The sequence below is a fragment of the Miniopterus natalensis genome, chromosome 20, assembly GCF_054644295.1.
Source record: "Miniopterus natalensis isolate mMinNat1 chromosome 20, mMinNat1.hap1, whole genome shotgun sequence".
Classification (NCBI taxonomy): Eukaryota; Metazoa; Chordata; class Mammalia; order Chiroptera; family Miniopteridae; genus Miniopterus; species Miniopterus natalensis.
This window is the reverse complement of record NC_142100.1, coordinates 8,537,209-8,559,019: the sequence shown is the minus strand read 5'-3', so window position 1 is coordinate 8,559,019 and position 21,811 is coordinate 8,537,209. Positions and strand designations below refer to the sequence as shown.

Below are 21,811 nucleotides of genomic sequence, written 5' to 3'. Positions count from 1 at the left end.
AAGGGGACCCTCGTGCACTACTGGCTGGAATGTAAGCTGGTACAGCCACTGTGGAAAACAGTATGGAGATCCCTCAAAATATTAAAAACAGAACTACCATATGGCCAAGCAATCCCACTTCTAGGTATAAAAGGGAATCACTCTCTCAAACAGTTATCTGCCCCTTGGCCGGTTCTGCTCAGTGGTTGGAGCATCAGCCCGCAGATGGAAGAGTCAAGGGTTTGATACCTGGTCAAGGGCATGTACCCCAGTTGCAGGTTCGATCCCAGTCTGGCACATGCGGGAGGCAACCAATTGCTGTGTCTCTCTCACATCAATGTCTCCCCCCCTCCCCCCAATCTCTCTAAAAACAAAATCAATGGAAAAAAATATCCTCGGGTGAGGATTTAAAAAAAAGGAGTTACCTGCACCCCTACCTTCACACTAGCCAAGACATGGAAAGATCCGAGAGGCCATGGATGGATGAATGGATAAAAAAAATGCAATGTATCTAAGCACAATGAAGTATTACTCAGCCATAAGTCCTTCCTTTTGCAACAACATGGATGGACCTTGACAAATACTATACATTCTCACTTATATATGGAATCTTAAACAAAGGCAAATTTGCCCTGGCTGGATGGCTCAGTTGGCTGGGGTGTCATCCATGCACCAAAAAGGTTGCAGGTTCAGTTCCCAGTTGGGGCACCTAAGAGAGGGAACCAATTGATGTTTCTCTCTCACATCTATGTTTCTCTCTCTCTTTCTCCTTCCCACTCTCTCTCTAAAAACCAATAAAAATATCCTCTGGTGAAGATTAAAAAAATAAATAAAGGCAAATGTATAGAAATAAGAGAGTAGAACGGTGGTTGTCAGGGGATGGAGTGGGGAAAATGGAGAGGTATTAGTCAAAGGGTACAAACCTCCAGCCATGAGATAAATATGTTCTGGGAATCTAATGTACAGCATGGTGACGACACTTAACAATAGTGCATTATACACCTGAAGGATGCTAAGGCAGTAGGTCTTAAATGTCAGCACCACACCAATAAAGATGGTAATTCTGTAAGGGATGAAGACATTAACTAACCTCATTGTAATAATCATTTCACAATATATACATCTTAAACTTACATGTACATGTCAATAATATCTCAAAAAAGCTAGAGGGGGGGAAGCATTAAAAATACATAAATCAAACAAAACCAAAAAACCCCTTTTCCAACACTTGTACTATATATCCAGAACAGGAGTAAATATTTCTTATTGTTGCTAAATTTAAAATATCACCCAGCTATGCCAATTTTCAAGTATCTTGGGCTCTACAAGATTACTCAATGCCACTGCACAATGAGGTAATGCTTACAGCTTTAAAACACAGTGCATTTCATTATAAATACAGTAGGTTCACGGGAAACACTCCATTAGGAAAAATAGCTAAGTAAAAAAGAGTGATTGGTTTCTTAAAAACTTTAAGAATGCTGAAGCAATAGTATGGGGAAGGCCTGGGGTGGGGCGGGCGGGGGTTAGGCTAAGGGGGACAAAAGGGGAGAAAATGGGAGACATCTGTAATACTGTCAACAATTTCAAAAATTTTTTAAAAGGAATGCTGAAACCCAAAATTACTACCTCCCCTTATGAAGTTAACAAATGCTGACATACTTAAAATTAAATCTCAAAGAATAAAATTCTTACAACTAACTACAAAATTTCTGTTACCTTTATCAACCTCAGAATCTTAAAATACAAGATGTGAACCAGACTTAGGTTTACACCACTTTAGAACACAGAAAAACGAGATGGCTTTTGATATTTATCCTTCGATTCTTAGAGAAATGAAAGAGTCGGTCTGGGCTAGTTGTTAGGCTTTTCAATCAGCCACACATTTCAGCACTAAAGAAGTCAAGACCTTCCTATATTTAATACTCTAGTTTCCTTCGTAGAGAAAAACTGTCTCCATAATCACACACTGAACCACAAAGATGTCTAAGCAAGCTGGTGTTTTTCACACTGACATCCACGGCAGAGCTTCAGGCAGTCTACAAACATTTGACTTGAAGGTGTTCCCATACATCATTACCTATTTTTAAAACTATAACAGACACAAATTTGAAAACCATAACATGCACATGTTTTCAACAAACTGGAAACTGCAAATGCATAAAGTTGTGTTATCGTTAAGTAGCAAAATTAGGTAAATATTACACACTGATTTTTTTTTGGATGAATATATGCTAACAAAATACTAATTATCAGTAGAAATACTGGAGGTCCATCTAAGATTTTGCTTGAGGGAAAGGGGAGTTTTGTTGCTAAAAGAGTTTGAAAATCACTGGCTTACTGCAGAGAGCTGGCTACCTATCAGAACAGGGGTGCAAAGTTTCTGACATTTATATACCTGCGAGAAGATTACAACACACACACACACACACACACACACACACGAAACCTCACAACCCTAAGAACCTCCTTCACCTTACTGTACCAAATATAGGTTACTTTGGGGTTAACTAACTCTTTTTAAAATGTGTTAATACTATCTGTCACACCTCAGTATCAATCACCTCATCTATAAAACCAGTATAAGTACTCATGCATATGGTCAAATGATTTTCAACAAGTGTTCCAAGACAATTCAATGGAAAAAGGACAGTCTTTCCAACAAAGGTATTGGAAAAACTGGATATCCACATTAAAAGAATGAAATTGGCTCCATACCTTACACTACATAGAAAAATTAACCCAAACCTCATCAAAGATCCAAACAAAAGAGCTAAAACTATAAAACTTAGAAGAAAACACAGAGGGAAAACTTTATGACACTAGATTTGGCAATAATTTCTAATGGCAAAATAGCTAAGATGGACTTCATCAAAATTGAAAACTTCATGCAACAAGGAACACTATCAACCCAGTGAAAAGGCAACCCACAGAATAGGAGAAAACATTTCAAACCATGTATCTGGTAAGAAAGAGATCAATATCCAGAATATATAAAGAACTACAACAACAACAAGAAACAGCCCAATTAAAAAATGGGCAAAGGACTTAAATGGACGTTACTTCAAAGATGATACACAAATGGCCAACAAGCAAATTTTAAAATGGTCAATATCACTATCATTAAGCAAATGCAAATCAGAACCACGAGATAATACCTCACATCCATTAGGATGGCTACTAGGACAACAACAACAACAAAAACCCAGAAAATAACAAGTGTTGATGAGAATGTGAAGAAATTGGGCTCTTGTGCACCACTGGTGGGAATGTAAAATGGGACAACTGCTATGGAATATAGTATGGCAGTTACTCAAAAAATTAAAAATACAGCCCTGGCCAGGTGGCTCAGTTAGCTGAAGGATCATCCCGTACACCAAAAGGTTGGGGATTCGATTCCCCGTCAGGACACATACCTAGATTGCAGGTTCACTCCTGGTTGGGGCGCATATGGGAGGCAGCCCATAGATGTTTCTCTCTCACATGGATTTTTTTTTTTCTCTCTCTCCCCTTTTCTCTCTCTCTAAAAAAAGATTGTTTCTTAAAAAAAAATAAATAAATAAATACAATTACCATATGACCCAGCAATTCTACTTCTGGGTATATATCCAAAAGAATTGAAAGTAGAAAATCAGAGAGATATTTGCACACCCATGGTCATAGCAGCACAATGCGCAGTAGCCAGTAGGTGAAAGTAGCTCAAGTGTCCACGAAGGGATGAATGGGTAAGAAATGTGGTTTATGTACATACAACGAAGTATTATTCAGCCTTAAAAAGGAAGGAAATCTTGTCACATGCTACACTATGGATGAACCTTGAGGACATCATGCTAAGTGAAATAAGTTAGTCACAAAAAGACAAATACCGTATGACTCCATTTATATGAGGTATCTAAAGCAGTCAAATCCACAGAAACAGAGTAGAATGGTGGCTATCGAGGGAGAAACGAGACACTGTTGTTTACTGCGCATCGAGTGTTAGTCCTGCAAGATGAAAAAGTTCTGAAGATCCGTTTCACAATAGTATGGATGTACTCGAGAGTTCTGAACTGTACGCCTAAAACTAGTTAAGATAGTAAATTTTGTTATGCAAATTTTACCACAATAAAACAATTATGAGTAACTACTTCATGGGGCAATTGTGATGATTAAACCAGATAATATACGTTGGGGCTAAGAAAAGTTCCTGGCATATCAATAATAATTAAATACTGTTGGCAGTAACAGCAGCTACTGATATTATTAATGAGACATATATTTAGTGAAACTGAATCCTGAATTGAAGATTATAAAAAAGAGCTCCTCGAAAATCAAGCAAGGGAGTTAAATAAGTATATTAGGGATGAGGGCCCTCTGACGGTTCTGGATCAGTTAGGGTGATGCACCGAAACAGCTGGGGGCGGCAGCTACGGCAACACGGATCAAACGAGGACGACATCGAGTCTGCAGTGCGAGTGGGAAGAAGCCGGGAGAAGTGCTACGATGATGTTCGGCTCACGCCCTGGAACTCAAAAGCAAGGGCGAAGAGAAAAAACTTGTATTCGAGCGTGAAGCGACCGTCCTTCCAACCTGTGCTTTAACCGGTGGAAACAGCTCTCACAGACGTCACATTGGTTAGCAAGTCAATACACGAAAGCCAGCTCAGTGGCATGTTTCATAAGTTTTTTCCCCATCAAAAGTTCTAATAAAAGTAAGCATTAAAAGATAAAAAGCCTAACCTTCACCACTCAGAAAGCCTTTATAAAAATCTCAAGATTCTCTAGAAGCAATACAGAATGGAAATGGATAAGCATTGGGCTCTATCTACTCTCACTGACAAACTGCTCCAAGAAGGGAGGCAGACAAATTAAGAATATAAACTATGGAGGGAGGCACCAGGAGTTCCATATGGCTCATGCATTCTACCACCTATCAGCATGACAGTCAGCTAAACATACAAACACGCCTTGACCATTCAAAACCCTTAAAGCAGGGTTTCTCGACCTCGCACGACTGCCGTGAACACCAGATAATTCTTGGGGGGCTGGGAGAGATGGCAACTGTCCTATGCGTGAGTAACATCAGAGAATCAGTTATTCTAAATGTAAGAATATAAATCTGGGAAACATTCCTTTCCCAGTCCAAGCTGAATGTTTACAAATCATTTATAGAGTAATACTCAGAGTACTGCCAGGCACAGAGTGGCTACTGAGGAAAGGGTAATACTGAGGAAAGCACAAGTACTTGGAGGTCAAACAGACCTAGGTCTGAATTCTGAATCAACCCACCACTTAGTTGGGCGACTTAAGCAAGTGACCACACTCTTCTGAGGTTTACATAAATAACATTTTTAAAGATCTATACAAAGTGGGCATTGAATTAAAGGGGAATGAACTTACATTTAAGTGCCAGAATTTTATCATAACTGGTTTATAAAAGAACTATTTCTAAAAGTATTGTAGTATTCTGCCTTAATGTAATCTAACTTTTTATAAACGGCTCAGGGTGACCATTTCAGACAAACATCGCTCTAACAACTAAATCTTGGGAACACTGATCTAGGGAAAAAGAGCTATCAAAATGGATAACAGAGAATCAAGTTTCAAGACACTGGCTCAATTGTTAGACTCGAATAAAAATAATACCATTAATAGGGATTAATGTAAAATTGAGTCTTCAGGTTAAAAAGCAACAATAAAGAAGTAACATAAGTTGGGATAGGAAAACTCTAAAACGTTTAATTGCCTGCATGCCCTAAATGAACCTGAAGTGATAGGCTGCCAAAAAAAAAAAAAAAAAAAAAGTACAAGAATAACAATTTGGGTTAGTAGAGAGCAGATACCAAAATAAGAGTCGGAAGAATGGAGTTCTAGTTTCAGCTGCCCTACTTGAGTGAGAATATGTAGCCAGATTAAGCCACTTAACCTGGATCTATACCCTCATTTATAAGAAGGGCACAAACCTACTTTGACACCTCCAACACTGTCGGGCAGACCAAATAATGCTGTTGATAAAAAAAAAAACGCTCTTAAAGCTATATGGAAAACACTTCAGACTGCGAGACCTGCACAGTCACACTCACCAGCCTAGAGCAGGGCTTCCCAATCTTTTTCACTTATGACACACACAGAAAATGACTGTGCTGGAACGGCACACAATGGGGTAGTAAGCCCTGGGGTCGCTGGCCAGTAGTGATTAGCCTAGAGGCTCTCACCACTCTGGGACTGACAATACTCTCTGGGGACTAAGGAAATCAGTCTTTCTGGCCCACCTGCAACACATTCAGAACACTGGCTAGCACACTGGTTAGGAAGCACTAATTAGAAGACTGTGTCTAATCTGGAATACTGTAAGAGGGAATTTAACATTTTCCACAATAACTGCCTCTAAACAGATTCAAAACCAGAGTCTGACCGTGATAGAATAATACTATCTTGGACCTAAGCAATAGGGACCCCTGTCCTGGGTCTGCATATGTGGAAGGCCATGCACTGGCCTCCCTCTGGCCACACCTTGACCATGGGGCCGGTTGTTCTCAGGGCCTAAAAGGTGTGCCCACCTGCAGCCTACACACCACCCCAGCCCTCATCTTGCCCAGTACCCCAGAATTTCCTGCCTACTTCCAGGATCTGCTCAGGCCTCTTCCATGAGTTGGTCCTCCAAAGGGCAGATGTCCTCATAAGTATTTACAGCCCAGACCCAAGGGAGAGTCAAGGAGCTGCTGTCTGAAAGATGTGTGGGGATGCATGGACTAGAGTGTCCACATACATGACATGCAAAGTCCCTTCTGCAAGGAGCCTGCAATGTAAAAGGGGGGGTCTTGGGTTGGAGGCTGGTCCTTTACAATTTACCATGTCCTAAAGCAGAGCGCAGGCATGTCTGAGAATTCTGTTTAACCCTGATTTAGGTCATTATGAAGCTTTGCTAAGGTAGGTAATGGAACATCAGTTAGTTTTCTTTAGAACTTATAAATTTTTAGACATATGGCATAGGGACTTCCATTTGTATTCTTGCTCCGAGTCCAAAAAATGTTAGGAATGGGCCTGGAAAAAGAGCTGAAAACCTTGTCATATGAGACCTAGTTGAGGAAAATGCGTACATTCAGTCTGGAAAGAAAAAACGCTGAGGGGAAGATAAAAGAACCAGCCATTTTTCACATGACAGCTAAAGAGCTATCATGTGAAAAGCAGAGCATATCTGCGTGGTGTTGGAAACACAGGGAGCTACATTCCACTTTAATATAACAAGAAATTTTAAACAGTGAGAACTCTTTTTAAAAGAGTTGGGCTGTCATGTGAGTAACTGAGTTTCAGACACTGAAAATGCAGAAGCGCAGGGTGTGGAAGGAATTCTGATACTGGGAAGACGTAAGACCACATGCCCTGCGCAACTGCAGCACTCAACAATCTTATGAAGATGTGGCTCTATATGCAGAAACAAGCGGGATGAGACGCGAGGCAAAGTTAAAGCCTGAAGTAACCTCTCTTTCTTAAAAAGTTCCTGCTGTCAGCGTACTCTTGCCATCTGCCTCCCCATACAACGGAAGTGAAAGCCTCCATTCTGCAAAGTTAACCACTAAACAAAGGCAAGAGCAGCCTGTCTTAGGGATGTTTTTCCCAGCCTCCAGAAAATCACAACCTTCCCTACAGCTCCCAGCTGAATCCTCTGATTTATCGTTATCACTGAAAATCACCCCCCTTTCCCACAGTGGGCTCAGGCACCTCTCTGTCGTCAACAAATTATTTATTAAGTAGGAATGCTAAGGATACAGGAGGTATTTACACAGAGCGCCTGCCCCTCAAATAGTGTACGGAGGGAGAAGGGGGTTATAAATTAAACACATAAGCAAGTAAATAATAAACTAATATATAGAAGATAAATGGGATAATGTGTAAGGCAGACTGGGATGCTGCATGTTTGCAGATAATCGCAAAGGCCTCTCTAGGGAAGAAAGAGAAGGCAGTTATGCAGAGATGGGAAGGAAATACATTCTGAACAGGAGGAACAGCAATTGCAAATCCCTAAGAAGGTATGTGCTTAGCTTGCTCAATGGTCTATAAAAAAGAACATCATCCACTGCACACCTATTAGAAAGGCCGCAATCCAGAACGCTGGCAATAGCAAATGACGGAAAAGGCGGGGATCAACAGGGACACGCATTCCTTGCTGGTGGGAATGCAAAATGGCACAGCCACTTTGGAAAACAGCTTGGTGGTTTCTTATAAAACTAAATATACTCTTACCCTACAATCCAGCAACTGCGCTCCTTGGTAATTTAAACAAAGGAGACGAAAAATTATGTCCACAAAAAAACCTGCCTATGGATGTTTAAGCAATTTTATTCATAACTGCCAAGACTTGGAAGCAACCAAGATGTCCTTCGGCAGATGAATGGATAAACTGCCATACATCCAGACAACGGAATACTGCTCAGTGCTAAAAAGTAATGAGCTATCAAGCCATGAAAAGATATGGAGGAAACTTAAATACGTGTTACTAAGTGACAGAAGCTAATATGAGAAAGCTACATACTGTATGATTCCAACTATAAGACATTCTGGAAATGGAAAAAACTGTGGAGTCATTAAACAGATCACCAGTAGCCAGGGGTTGGGAGGGGGGCAAGCAATGAACAGGGGAAGCATAGGGGGTTTTAGGGCAGTGAAACTACTCTGAATGGAATGTATAACACCAAGAGTCAACCCTTTATAAACTATGGACTTCGTGTGATAATGTTGGGTCAGTGCAGGGTCATCAACCGTAACGAGCATACCACTCTGGAAAATGTTGATAAGAAGAGAGGCTGTACCTCTGTTGAAAATCTCTGGGAATTTCGCCGTAAACCTACAACTCCTCTAAAAAATAAAGTCTATTATGAAAGGAAACGAGGAACATCATTGTGACAGCAGCCCAGTGAACAGAGAGAGTAGAAGAGGGGGAGGCTGGAGAGCAGGCCAGGAGCCCGATCACGCACTACGGACATCCTGAACTACATTTTACTTTGCTGTTGGGAGCTGCCATGTGCACTGTAGGATGTTTAGTAGCATCCCAGGCCTGTACCCACTAGATGCCCATAGCACACTCCCCACACCCAGTCCTGACAACCGAAAATGTCTCCAGACATTGCCAAATGTCCCCTGAGGGAAAATTCGTCCCCAGTTGGGAACCACTGATAGAGGGCCTCGTAAGTGGCCAAGACGGAGGTTTTGTTTCCATGATAAAATTTTTACATTTTAGTTTCGGTGTTACGTGTATGAGAAAGCCAGTACGCAGGTGGTGTGGTCAGATTAACATTTTCCATTACCTTTAGCTCCTGTGTATGGGACACAGGAGCAGAGGCAGCCTTCTAGAGGAGAAAGGCTATGAGCCTAGGTTTTTCAGTGAAAAAACTGGGACGCAGTCAGGTCCTGTTTATATTCTGAAGGGGCAGCTGAGGAGACTTAACATGAGATGAGAAGAGGAAGATGGAAGAAGACTCCACGGGTTTGGCCTGCACAACTCGGCTGACGGTAGTGCCACTTATTGAGACAGTGAAGGCCTGGGGGCGGGGAGAGAAGACTAAAGGAACAGAAGAGCAACTTAAAGTTCGTCTTTATTCTTGTTACATTTGAGGTGTCTACTAGACATCAAGTGGAGGTATGAAGTTAGGTGACTCTAGAGCTGAAGGGGGCTAAAATCAGCACTGGAGATAGGAACTCAATCCTCACCAGCATAGAAATGGTATCTGAAACCATGAAAATGGGTGAATTCACCAGAGCAGAGCCCAGGGACATTCTAAATTTGAGAGCTGAGGGAGGGGTAGAGATACGCTGGCAAAAAGATGTAGAGAATGAACAGGTTAGAGATCAAAGGGCGTAGTCAGTCCTCCACTGTGAGATGCTGGTGAGAGTCAGCACGATGTGGACACTGAACCCTGGCAAGACACAGGCCGCGGCAGCCTCGAGGAGTGGACACAGCAAATATAAGCATCTCCTGGTGTAAAAGGGAATAAAGGAATTGGACACTAGCTGAAGGGAGTGTGGTATAAGAGACATGATTTATCCAGTGAAAGCATGAGGGGCTCAAACAAGACAGAATTTTATTCTCTCACTTAACCGTCCGGAGACAAATGAGCAGTCCACGGCTAGGAGGTGGCTCTGCTCCACGAGATCATCCAAGCGTCTGTCTTACTGACCCACGTCCTAAAGCGTTGCTCTCGCCTGCAGGGTCGGACACATGCGCCAGCAACACGTTCTCCTTGGCAAAAAAGGAAAAGAGAAGTAGAAGGAAACCAGCTTCCTAAGACCATGACCCAGAAACCGCACACATCACTTCTGGTCACATCCACGTGGTCAACATTTAGTCGCACAGCTACATCTGGCTGTAAGAGAGAGGTTAGGAAATGCAGTCTAGCGGGGCAGCCATGTGCCCAGATAAAACCTGAGGGTCCTGTTACCTACTGAAAGGAAGCCGCAGAGAGTGGCACTTGGTAAACAATCAATCATCACTGCTGCAGGTAATACAAGGCGCGTCTGCGACTAAAAGAGATGATCCAGTAAGGAGAGAATGATATTTTAGGAAAGAAAGTAACTGCAGAAGTGGAGGTCTTAAGGCGGCAAAAATGATTTCGAGCAGGGCGCAAATGCATTGTCTCATAAGCAGGGACACTGTGGTCTCCTGTCACTTGTCACGAGCTTTTCAGAAGAAAGGTTGTCCTTGAATGCATTTCCAGCAAGTTAAAGTAACCCTTTCCTTCCATCTAATAAATCAAGCAATCACACAGAATGAGTGTGAAATCTGGCCTGCACTGAGAGTTCTCACTTGGGCTGTCTCCTGACAGGCTGATTCAGAGATGCTGCTTCTCCATCAAAGAAAATGAGACCAATTTCAGAGCCGGAGGGAGTCTACCAAGCTCATATGACAAATGTTCACGGCCACAAAGTACCCTCTCCAATAGGACATGCCAGGTCTTCCAACAGCCAGATGAGAGATCATCCCACTGTCCCCTTGCCTACCCTTTTATAATATTCTTCATAATATAGTTTATCTTCCCAATGAAGTGACCATTTCCTAAGGACAGAGTCAATGCCACCTTCTTTCATATCTATTTTCCACTGCACACGGCACGATACAACATACACGGCACATGCTCAGAGGACACTTTTACTGATAAAAGATATTTGGTTTCCTGCAGCATCCTACTGAAGCCAAGATTGCTACTGAATCTGGAAGACCACTGAGTATAAAGCAACTAGTAAAGGCTGTCTAGTTTTCCTTGGGTGGGTCAATGGCAAATGCAAGAGGATGGTGACCACTTTTTTAAAAAATCAGAGAATCGTAGAATTTTGGAGCAAGAAAGGATCTTAGCGACCTCTAGTCTGACACCTCATTAAGATGTAAGGAAAATGAAGTTCAGAGAGATGAACTACTTGTCCAAAGTCACGGACTGTTTACAGCAGAGCCAAGACTAGAACCCAGGTCTGGTGACTTCAAGTTCAAATTTCCGTTCCCTGGTAAAGGTCACTTCACTTTTATGTCTGTGCTCAATACACTGGGTAATTACTGAACTCCGCATATATTCTTCAAAATTGTTGAAAATACTACTCATCTTAAAGTATCCTCTGACCACATATCTCTTCAATGGAAAAAGGAACAGGAATTTGTTTCCATCCTACACACAAAGGAACAAAAACAATGCAGTCAAATAGCCTGCCCAAGATCACAAGGCTGAGCCGCAAATAAAAATGACTGTATGATTTTTAAGTGCAAACAAACTGAGTATCTTTTAGAATTATTTCCCAGACTATGGTGCCTCTCTCTTCTAACAGAGGCAATGGAAGCATATCATAGCACTTCCATAAAATGGGGCTACAAGCTCTTCCTTTCTATACTTCCATCTCCACAACAAGCTCCAATATTAATGTGCATTATAACCCATAACATAAAGTAAGGTAGTAAATGGATATGTGATCATAAGCCAAATAATAGTCTCTCTCTGAAAACCAGGGTTCTAATTCCACAATGAACATTCTGGTTCATATATTTGTTATGAGAAACTAAACCTAACACCTCATTTCCCACTTCCTTTGATCTGTCCTAAAACAATCTTTAAATACCAGGGAAGGCCCTCTTGCCCAGGTACACTGTGAAACTATAAACAGTTATCTTACCAAATCTCTACCACCTTGGGGAATATTCCCTCTCAGCCTTCAACTCTCCGACAGAAAACTGGTTGGTTGAACCTCCAAAGGAAATACTGTCTCCTCATGAGAGTGGGTCTTCTTTAGGCCTTTACCTTTCCTGAGGTGCTCCAATTAGGACCCTGCAGGTTAGGTGTCCAGGTGTTGCTGCTCTGTGGTCTCAGGGACGGGCCCCTGAGCCTCCACCCATCCCACTGTTCCATCAAGGACAGTACGGGAACATTAATGCCCTTCCACCTCCCTTGGATCCTCCCACTGCATTTAAGCATCAACCAAGGCATGAAATTACACAATTTGTAGGACTGCAAGAGCCACAATGACCCTAATTCTGGTTTTTTGTTTTGCTGTTTTTATTGGTAAAATTAAATTTTATTTTCTTTTTTCCATCACCATTTAGCTCCTCTATGCTCTCTTCCACCTCCACCCACCCCCTCCACCCCCAAATCACCACACTGCTATCCATGCCCGTGAGTTCACTCTCCTTTTTCACTCAATCCCTTCACACACACACACAAGCTCTCTATCTATGAGTCTGTCTCTATTTTGCTTAGTAGTTCAGTTTGTCCATTAAATTCCACATATGAGTGAAACCATGTGGCACTTGTCTTTCTCTGACTGGCTAATTTCACATAGCATAATGCTCTCCAGGTCCATCCGCGCTGTCTCAAAGGGTAAGATTTTCTTCCTTTTTATGGCAGAGGAGTATTCTATTGTGTAAATGTACCACAGTATTTTTTATCCACTCCCCTACTGATGGCCACTTGGGCTGTTTCCAGATCTTGGCTATTGTAAATAATGCTTCAATGAACACAGGGGTGCATATATTCTTTCAGATTAGTGTTTCGGGTTTCTTCAGATAAACTTCCAAAAGAGGAATCACTGGGTCATAAGGCAGCTCCATTTTCAACTTTTCCTAATTCTGTTTTGTTTAACTTAGTTGGAACAATGGCCTGTGTTTATCTGCTCACTCTTAGTTTAAGGCTAATGTTAAATAAACTAGCACTCGAAGATGAAAAGTACATCCAATTTTTCAACTGTAAGATAATCTTTTTTATTGATTTTTTTTCTTTGAGAGAGAGAGAGCAAAACATTGGTGTGAGATCAGAACGTAGATCAGCTGCCTCCTGCACTCCTCCTACTGGGGATCGAACCCACAACCTGGGCACGGCCCCTAACCAGGAATAGAAACAGCAACCTTTTGGTGCTCTGGATGACGCCCAACCAACTGAGCAACATCGACCAGGGCATAAGACAGTTTAGACTAAAACCTTCAAAAAGCAGCTTAATATTAAAGCTTCTAGAGAGTAAACTAGGTCTATCTTTAGGGGGAAAAAAACAACATTAAGTTTTAGTATTATAACTTGAAGAGGATGTTATAGAGATGCTAATGCAAATCATAAGGAAGAATCAGAGTGTCATATACATGTGAGGAAAGTTATCCAACCCTAATTAAAACAGGTTTTTCTCACATATCTTTCTCAAAGAAAAAAAAAAACACCAGTACCAAAATAATAGTGATATTTAAATTGAGTTTCCTAACAGAATAATATCAAAATATTATCAAGAACCTGGATCTCTGAAAAACAGAGCAAATATCTTTCCATCCATTCTTAATTACCTAAATAAGTTATTAATAAAAGTACAGTATAAATACTGTACTCTGGAAAGTTACTAATTATTCCAATTATCAGCTGTTAAGTAAACTAATGGTTTCACCAAAGGAGAAAAGTCAGTAACAAGTAAGCGTACCACTCAGAACTGTATAATACAGGGCCCAAGGTGACCTGCAGAATTTTCGGCGTATGTTTAGACTAGAATTTATAATCATCATCATCTACAATGTATTGAGTGCTTACTACACAATTACATTGTATTCATGACTCAACATGTATCATATTTCATTTAATCATCACTACAACCTTCTAAGATAGATTCTATTGTCATTCATGTTAGTTTGTCCAGGATCAAAGTTTATTCCACAGCTGGCATTCAAACACCAATCTATCTGGCTCCAAAGCAAAAAATCAGTACCTCTCCAGGGGTCTTAACCTCTATAATGAATGCTATGATAGGAAATAACACTTGTGCTAAGTAAGGCATAATATTTTAAGTACTAAATCAGGGTTTGGCAAACTTCTTCTGTAAAGGGCCAGACAATACCTAGTTTAGGCTTTGCAGGCAATACTATCTCTGCTGCAAGAACGCAACCCTGCTGAGGAACAAGCAGGACTGTGTGCCAAGTAAACCTTCACTTATGGACACTGATATGTGAATTTCATATAACTTGCACATGTCATGAAGTATTATTCTTTGATTTTCTCCAAACATAGCAGTTAAATTTTTTTATCATTCTTAGTTCATAGGACATACAAAAAAACAAGCTGCAGGCCGGATTTGGCCTACAGACTGAATTTTGCCAACTTCTAGCCTAACTAACACAGAAAAATATAAAACATTTTTTTTTACTAAACAGCTCTTCTCACAAATCCTAACTTATAACCTCCTCTGATATTTTGAACTGATGCTTTAAAGAAGCTCAAAATCTCAATCAACTTTGCCATCTGCCCCAGAATAATCAGAAATTCCAAAAGTTCCAAACGGTAGGTACTATATATGGGTTTCCCAAGACTGAGACAGAATCACAGAATTTTGGAACTGGAAGACATCGAACGCGTTCTCCTTCCTTACAAGGCTACACTAAACAATGAACAATGTTTAGTTCATTTCATGCCATTTTTCTTCTGCTACCATGGTCTTCTGAAGAAAACAGCTGCTAGTCCCTGACATTTGTTAAATGCATTTACAGTCAACAGTGAATCTATATATACAATGCAGACAATTACACCCAGGCCAGCTTGGCAAAGGAAAACACTGCTGAATAAGTCATCTAAAGAGAGAACAGGAGAGAGAGAGAGATGTGAATGTGGGTATATTGACGTTCAAGTCTCGGCCCAACTGCAGATTAGCTCCTGGTGATTGTAAATGATGTGGGGGTTGGGGAAAGAAAATAAAAGGAACCTAACTACTGGAATTCAAAGCAACATCAAAGGCTCTAATGACAGTTGGGCCTGCCCGGCTGCCTCTTCATCTATCCCTAGAAACGAAACAGTTATGTAACTGAAAAAGGTCCTTGCAACTAACATTTCCTCTCTGGCCCACTTACACCCCGCCACCCACCTCAGTGTGCACCACCATACAGCAAACTGGGCTTCCACCCCAGCTAAGTCTGGACAAGTCTCTGTCCAAAGTGCTGCTTTATTCCACCGCCTGCTACAGAGACGATGGGATGAAGGTAGCTGGCTTGAGCACAATCCCAATCTCCCACCATCCTGGAGGCTTACTCTATTGAACAGGATCAGATAATCAATTTTAAAAATAGAGTGGACTCTAGATATCCCTGAAAATGGAAATCACAACGGCATAACACCCCATCTTCACAAATGGCCCTATTAAGAAGAATCCACACCGGTGAGTACTTGAAAAACTTTTGAGGTCATGTTGTAGCAGCGATTAAAGCTTCTATTTCCTTCACTCTCCAGTCCAAGGAGCAAGTGTCAAGATTCCCATTTAGACTTCAATTTACCCAATAAGAAAATACATATATATATATGTTAATGAATCACAACCATCCCTACCCAAAAATACTGCAATAATAAATCCAATTGCTGGACCAAACCAGCAAGCACATTCTCGGGACTCTCGGAGCCACTGTCCTCTAGCACCATATGCTTTTTCTTCCAGTAAAAAACACACAAATACAGGCGTTTACAGAAGCAACCGGTGTGTCGGAAGCTGTTCCCATTCGGACTGACTTACAAGGTCTAAACCTGCGCCGGGCACAAGCCTGGAGGAATGGGAGGCGGAGGGAGGCGCGGGCCACGCGCGAGGCCCGGCGGCCGCCCGCGCAGCAGCGCGCACCGCCCCGCGCAGCCCAACAGCGAGCTGCGATCCCGCGTGCAGACAAAACCGCCATCGTCCCACTTCGACTTCCTCAAGGCTAACGACGAAGCTGCGCCCCCAGCACCGGGCTGTGGGCCCCCTGCCCCCCTGCACCCTTCTCCAGCTCCAGCGAGAGGGGGCCAAGTCCACGGGGGTGCAGAAGTGGGCTCCCGCTAAGAAATCGCGCTGCACGCGCTCTTCCTGCCGCGTCCCGAGATCTGTTTGCTAAAATCTTCACCATAAATACTTAAAGTCAACAAAATGAGAAAAGCGAGATACTGGGGTGCCGGGGAGTTCAAGGGCGGGGGGCGGGGGGGGCACCAAGTCACCAGCATCGTCCACTATGCAGCAGCAACTTCAGCCCATTCGAGCGACGAGAGGGACAAGCCCACGGGCGTCCGCGAGCCGGGGCGTGGGGCCCGGCCCGCCCCGCACCCCCGCGGCGGCCCTGCGAGCGCGGGGCGCGCGGCCCCCCGGAGCCCCCGCCGGGAGCTCGGCGGCCAGGGGCGCGCCGGGGCCTCGCCGGCGGAGGCCGCGGGCGGCGGGAGGCCCGAGGCCGGCGCCCCCCCGGAGGCTGGGGCGGCGAGCACCGAGGGACCGGGAAACCCGAGACGGGCGGAGATCACTCGATCCGGAACCTTCACTCCAGAAAGAATTTTCCGCAGGAGGGAACGCGAGGCCCCCGCAGCCTTCCCCGCGGCGCCTGCCCACGTCACCCGCGCCCCCGGCCCGCCCGCCCCCGCCTTACCGAGCCCCGCGGCCCCGCCGCGCCGCTGCGGCCTCGCTGCGCCCCGCTCGCCGCTCCGTGTCTGCCGCCCGCGGGCGCCGGGCCCGCCGCGCTCTCCGCCGCGTCCTCGTCGTCCTCGTCTTCGCCGCCCAGCGCCGCCCGCGAGCCTAGCGCCTGGCCGCCCGGGGCAGCCGCGGAGGCTCGGCCGGGCGCCCCCCGCGCCAGCGCCTCATCCCGCCGGGCCGCCCGTCAGGCTCGGGGGCGGGGACGCCGGGCTCCGGCCGCGGCCTCGCTGTCCCCCCGCCGTCACCGCCGCGCTCGCCGCCCGCCCGCCCGCCGAGGCGAGTCGGCCCCGGGTCCGCGGTCCTCGCCTGGGAGCCCCTCGCCCGCCGCCCTCGAGCCGCCCCGCCCCGCCCCGCTCGCCCGCGCGCGCCCGCGAAGCCCGCCGCCTGCCGGCCCCCGCCCGCCGCGCTCCGCCCCCCGCCCCGCGCCGCCGCAGCGGGAGAAGAGGCGCGTCGCCGCGGCCGCGGGCACGAGCACGCGCGGGGGGGGGGGGGGCGGGGCGCGCCCAGGCCTCGCCTGCCGTTGTCCCGGGAGCGCACGTGCCCTGCGGGGGGCGCCAGCCCGCGGGCGCGCCGGCGGGACCGAGACGCTGCCCCGGAGGATCGGGCGCGGTCGGGGGCCTCGGCCGCTGCGCTGCGCGGCGGAGCAGCGGTAAAAGCCGCGCCGCGGCGGCGACGACCCCGGGGAGAGACGCCGGCGAGGCCGCGGCGGCTCCTCTCCGCTCCCCGCCGACCCCTGGACACCGTCGCCGAGCGGGGGCAGGGGGCGTCGCCGCGCGTCGGGACTGGCCTGGCCTCCCTGCCCCTGGTGCATTTGGTCTAAAACCAGCTCGCGTAGGTTGTTGCCGGGAACGAGGGGTCTGAAAGTTCCTCCGGGCGCGTCTCCGTTCCGAGCCAGGGGCCGGGGGACGGGCGGCGACGCGCCGGGGAGGGGCGCGCGGGCGGCCGCGGCTTCGGGGAGGCGGGGGCGCTCGCGGGGACCCCCCTGCGGCCGCGCTCACCTTGCCGCGCCCCATCCTTTTGTTCGGCCTCTGTCTACCCTGCGCGGCGCTTCCGCAGGACCGCCATCTGGGCAGCGATAGATCTTGACAGGCTACCATGTTCTATTTTCATTTTTTTTGCTTTTATGTATGTCCTTTCCACGCCTTCTGACCCATTTGATACCTAAACTGGGGGTGGGGGGGCAGTTAACCTACATAATTTAACTCTTAGTCCTACATTACCCGATGTCACTGCGAGGATTGGGGCCCACTCAGCACTTGGTCGTTTCAGTGGGAGTCGTTGAGTATGAAACGCGGCCTTGATCACACTTTAGCAGAATTTCCAGGGCAGGTGGGTGACGCAGGGTTTCAGCACATGCTGGAGAAACACTAGGCGGTGGCCATGCACAGGAACCCCACTGTCGCCAGCTTCGGTATAATCAACGTCGACCAAGACTCTAGATGTTTTCTAGCAGAGAACAGGAAAGAGGTGGAATGAGAAGATTCGCACAGAGGCAGGAACTGGGATGGGAACATTTAAAGAAGGCTTCTTTAAATAAATGTGTCCTGATACAGAGCCAGCTCCTGGAAACCAGTGCACAGAGGATCCATAACAGTCTCAATGGGACCTTCCTACTGCATCCGTTTCATGGCTACACCTTTTGGCCACAGAGAGCCACCTGTGCCAGGGAGGGGCAAGTATGCAGAGAGGAGTTCAGTGGCTTTGTTGGTCCTGGAAACCGTGAGCATTAAACGTAAAACCTCCCGGGATGTCAGGAAGAAGTCGGTATGGCACATTAAACCAAGTATCCATGGGAAGCAAGTTTTGCCCAAGGCTCTAGTCCCTTGATCACTCTCAAGTAAGACAATGACATTCTGTATTCGTTTCGGGAAGCCTTCACATCCCAGAGTTTGGTCATCGCATCCCAACATTCAGCTGCATTGGCCGAATGTTACATGGTTTATGCTCAGCTGGCGGGAGAGGTGAATGATATATAAAGGAGCTAGGATCTATGTGTACATCGGGGAACAGATATTTCACCTCAGTCTCAAAACATTTCGGTGTCTTTTCCCCTATTGGTATTATATCTAGTTCAGAGAAAGAACAAATGGATTCCTTATGTGTAATGCAAATGTCACAGGTGTTTGAGCAAGCTCAAGGGTGCTGATGTTCCTTACTCTCCTTCAGAGCCAGCACTCTGTCTCCTCGGAAAGGAGCATTCAAACGTCCTACGAGTAAATAGTTATTATTGCTAAACCTGTAGATTATTGCTAAACTCTGCAGCCGCCTGAACTTACTGTTTCAGATGTTTGTAATCAATTACCTCTGACTTAATAATACCCTTAGAGATTCGATACATTTATCCCCCAAATTGCAGCATTCCCTAAAAAAGAAAAAGGCTGTCCAGCTGTAAAATAATGCTCAATAACTGCATTTGTTATGGTCTGATTCAATATTCCCAAGGTGAGGGGCAGGAGGGGAAAGAAAAAGGCAGATTTCCTCCCTTCTTCCCTCCCTCTCTCTCTCTCTGAAGGTGTTGGAGGCCTCAGCCTGGCCTCCTTTCTCGGCCTTGGCACTGTCATCTTCTGGTGGTAGCATCTGGGCTCACTCCTGGCATCCTGGATCTGTTGCACTGCAGTCCCCTCCAGGCACTAAGCAGCGTCATGGTGCAGACAAGTAGAGCCAGCAAGGAGAGCAGCCACGCTGATGACTGCAACACACTTACCTAACCTTGAGTTTTGGAGAGAGCCTGGGAATTGAGCAAGGGAGAGAGAGAAGCTTATTTTCATCCCCAAATTGAATGCTCAACAGCTGGCTTGAGAAAAATGAGTTGCTAAAAGCAGGCCAGGCTTAATAGAGAATTTTCCCAAAGTGACATTTGACATTGCCTTTTTATTTTTTTCCTGCCCAAAGGGCCAGTGCCATATTGTGTCCCCATAAAACGGAACAACAAAATAAATTTTTGAAGAAGGACTGTTGTCTCTGTGTAGCATTCTCCTAGCTAATAGGATGCCCATGGAGTAGCCTCTCAAAACACTGAGCCCTTTGCAACAAAAAACTATTGAGCAACATTTTAGGAAGTGGTCAGTAGTCCTGTTCCCTGCTTATGTGACAAATCCCTGGGGCATTTATCGAAATGATCAATTTCCCATCTTCTCTCCTCTCCTGGTCATATTTTTTTTTTAAATATGTTTTTATTGATTTAAGACAGAGGAAGGGAGAGGGAGAGAGAGATAGAAACATCAATGATGAGAGAGTCATTGATCGGCTGCCTCCTGCATGCCCCCGACTGGGGATCGAGCCCGCAACCCGGCATGTGCCCTGACCGGGAATCGAACCGTGACCTCCTGGATCACAGGTCAACGCTCAACCACTGAGGCACACAGGCCGGGCTCCTGGCCACATCCTGGTTCATTATCATTCTCTATCACAATAGTTTAGAACTTTTGGTTGTCCTCCCACAATTTTTTTTTCAGTTCTTAAATCTTAACACCAGCTGCACCTGTCTATATGTCTGCTCTTGAATGGTTCGGACAGACAGCAGCTCCTTTTCTACTTCCTCCACTGTGCCCCCCCCTTCCAGAATTCTAAATGTTGACAGCCCCAGGGTCCTGACCTTCAGCCTTCCCCTTCTCTTTCTATTCTCCCTCCCAGGGCAGTCCCCTGCAGCCCTTGGCTTTAAATAGCCTCCATACCCTGATGTATATCTTTAACCTTGACCTCTCCCGGCACTCCAGGCTCAAATATCCAGCTCCCTGTGTGACATCTCCTCTTGGAGATCTCAAACTTAATGTGTCCAAAACAGAAATTGCTTCCTGCAACTCTTCCCCATCTCAGAACAAAAACATCCCTTTCAAGCACCACATTCCCTTTAGCAGCAAATCCTTCCAGTTCTAACTTCAGAACATATACTGAATCTAATCTCTTTCCTCCCTCTTAACCACTAACACCATCCCCAATCTCCCCCCTGAGTGACTAACTGGCCTCCTTGCTTTCATTGTTTCCCCTCAGTGCTCTCAACTCAGCGACCATAGAATTTCTTTTAAAGCATTAGTAAGATAATGTCATTCTTCCCCTCCCTCACTCTCCAGTGCTCTATGCTGCTAATCACACTGCGATCAAATTCAAAGCCCTTTCCCCAGCCCTGCAAGCCCTCAGCTCCTCTAGTCTTTACCTCTGAACACTCACTCTGTTCCAGCTACCGGGCCAGCCTCCAGCTGTTCCTTATACCAGCAAGGGACACTTCTTTCTCGCTTTTAAATTAACCTTCTCAGCTACTAAAATTTTGCCTTCTGTCCGCTTACTCTGCTTTTTTATTTGCCTCTCTTGCTAAAATAAAAGCCCCGTGAGGGCAGGGACTTTTTAAATTCACCATTCTATCCACATCCCCAAATAAATGCATGAACGATACTGTCAGCATACAGAATCTCTGTGCTCACTCATTTTCTGCTGCTGCTTATTGCTATGGATGTATCTTCTTTACAACTGGGGACAACTGCAAATTAAAATTATATAACTTGCAATTCACTGCAAATCAAAACAAATTATACCGAAAAATCTAAGAAAAGATCAAGATTCAGCAGAGAGGGGTACATATCAAATGAAAAGTGTAATGCCTATAAGGCAAAATCATGGACTAACCTTGCAATTAGGTTTTGATATGTAAAAGTTAATGGTACAGAACATTAAAGCCAAATTATATGAAATGCCTCTCATTCCCAAATGAAGTAATCATCGTGTTGGAAAGAAATGTGGTAAATTTAAGGAGATGTCAGTTTTCCGTTTCCTTTTTTATCTTGCACCACTATGTAACCTTGAACGAGTTAAATAACATTTCTGTGTTTCCATCTGTAAAATGGGCCTGCCTCCTTTCTTCTTTACTTAACACCATAAAAGTAAAATAATTTAATTATTATGAAGAAGCTTTAGAAGAAAGGAAATTTGGAAATTAAAATACTTATGTT

General features: G+C 45.1%; 1 protein-coding gene across 1 annotated transcript in view; it reads right to left on the bottom strand.

The window, feature by feature from the left end:
• The window catches only part of ARHGAP32 (Rho GTPase activating protein 32), a 215,422-nt gene extending 198,563 nt beyond the window's left edge, over positions 1-16,859 (bottom strand). The window contains exon 1 of the mRNA XM_087828834.1: positions 16,825-16,859. The gene's annotated coding sequence lies outside the window, so the exon portion shown is untranslated. The remainder of the gene's footprint in view (positions 1-16,824) is intronic.
• Positions 16,860-21,811: the final 4,952 nt, after the last annotated feature.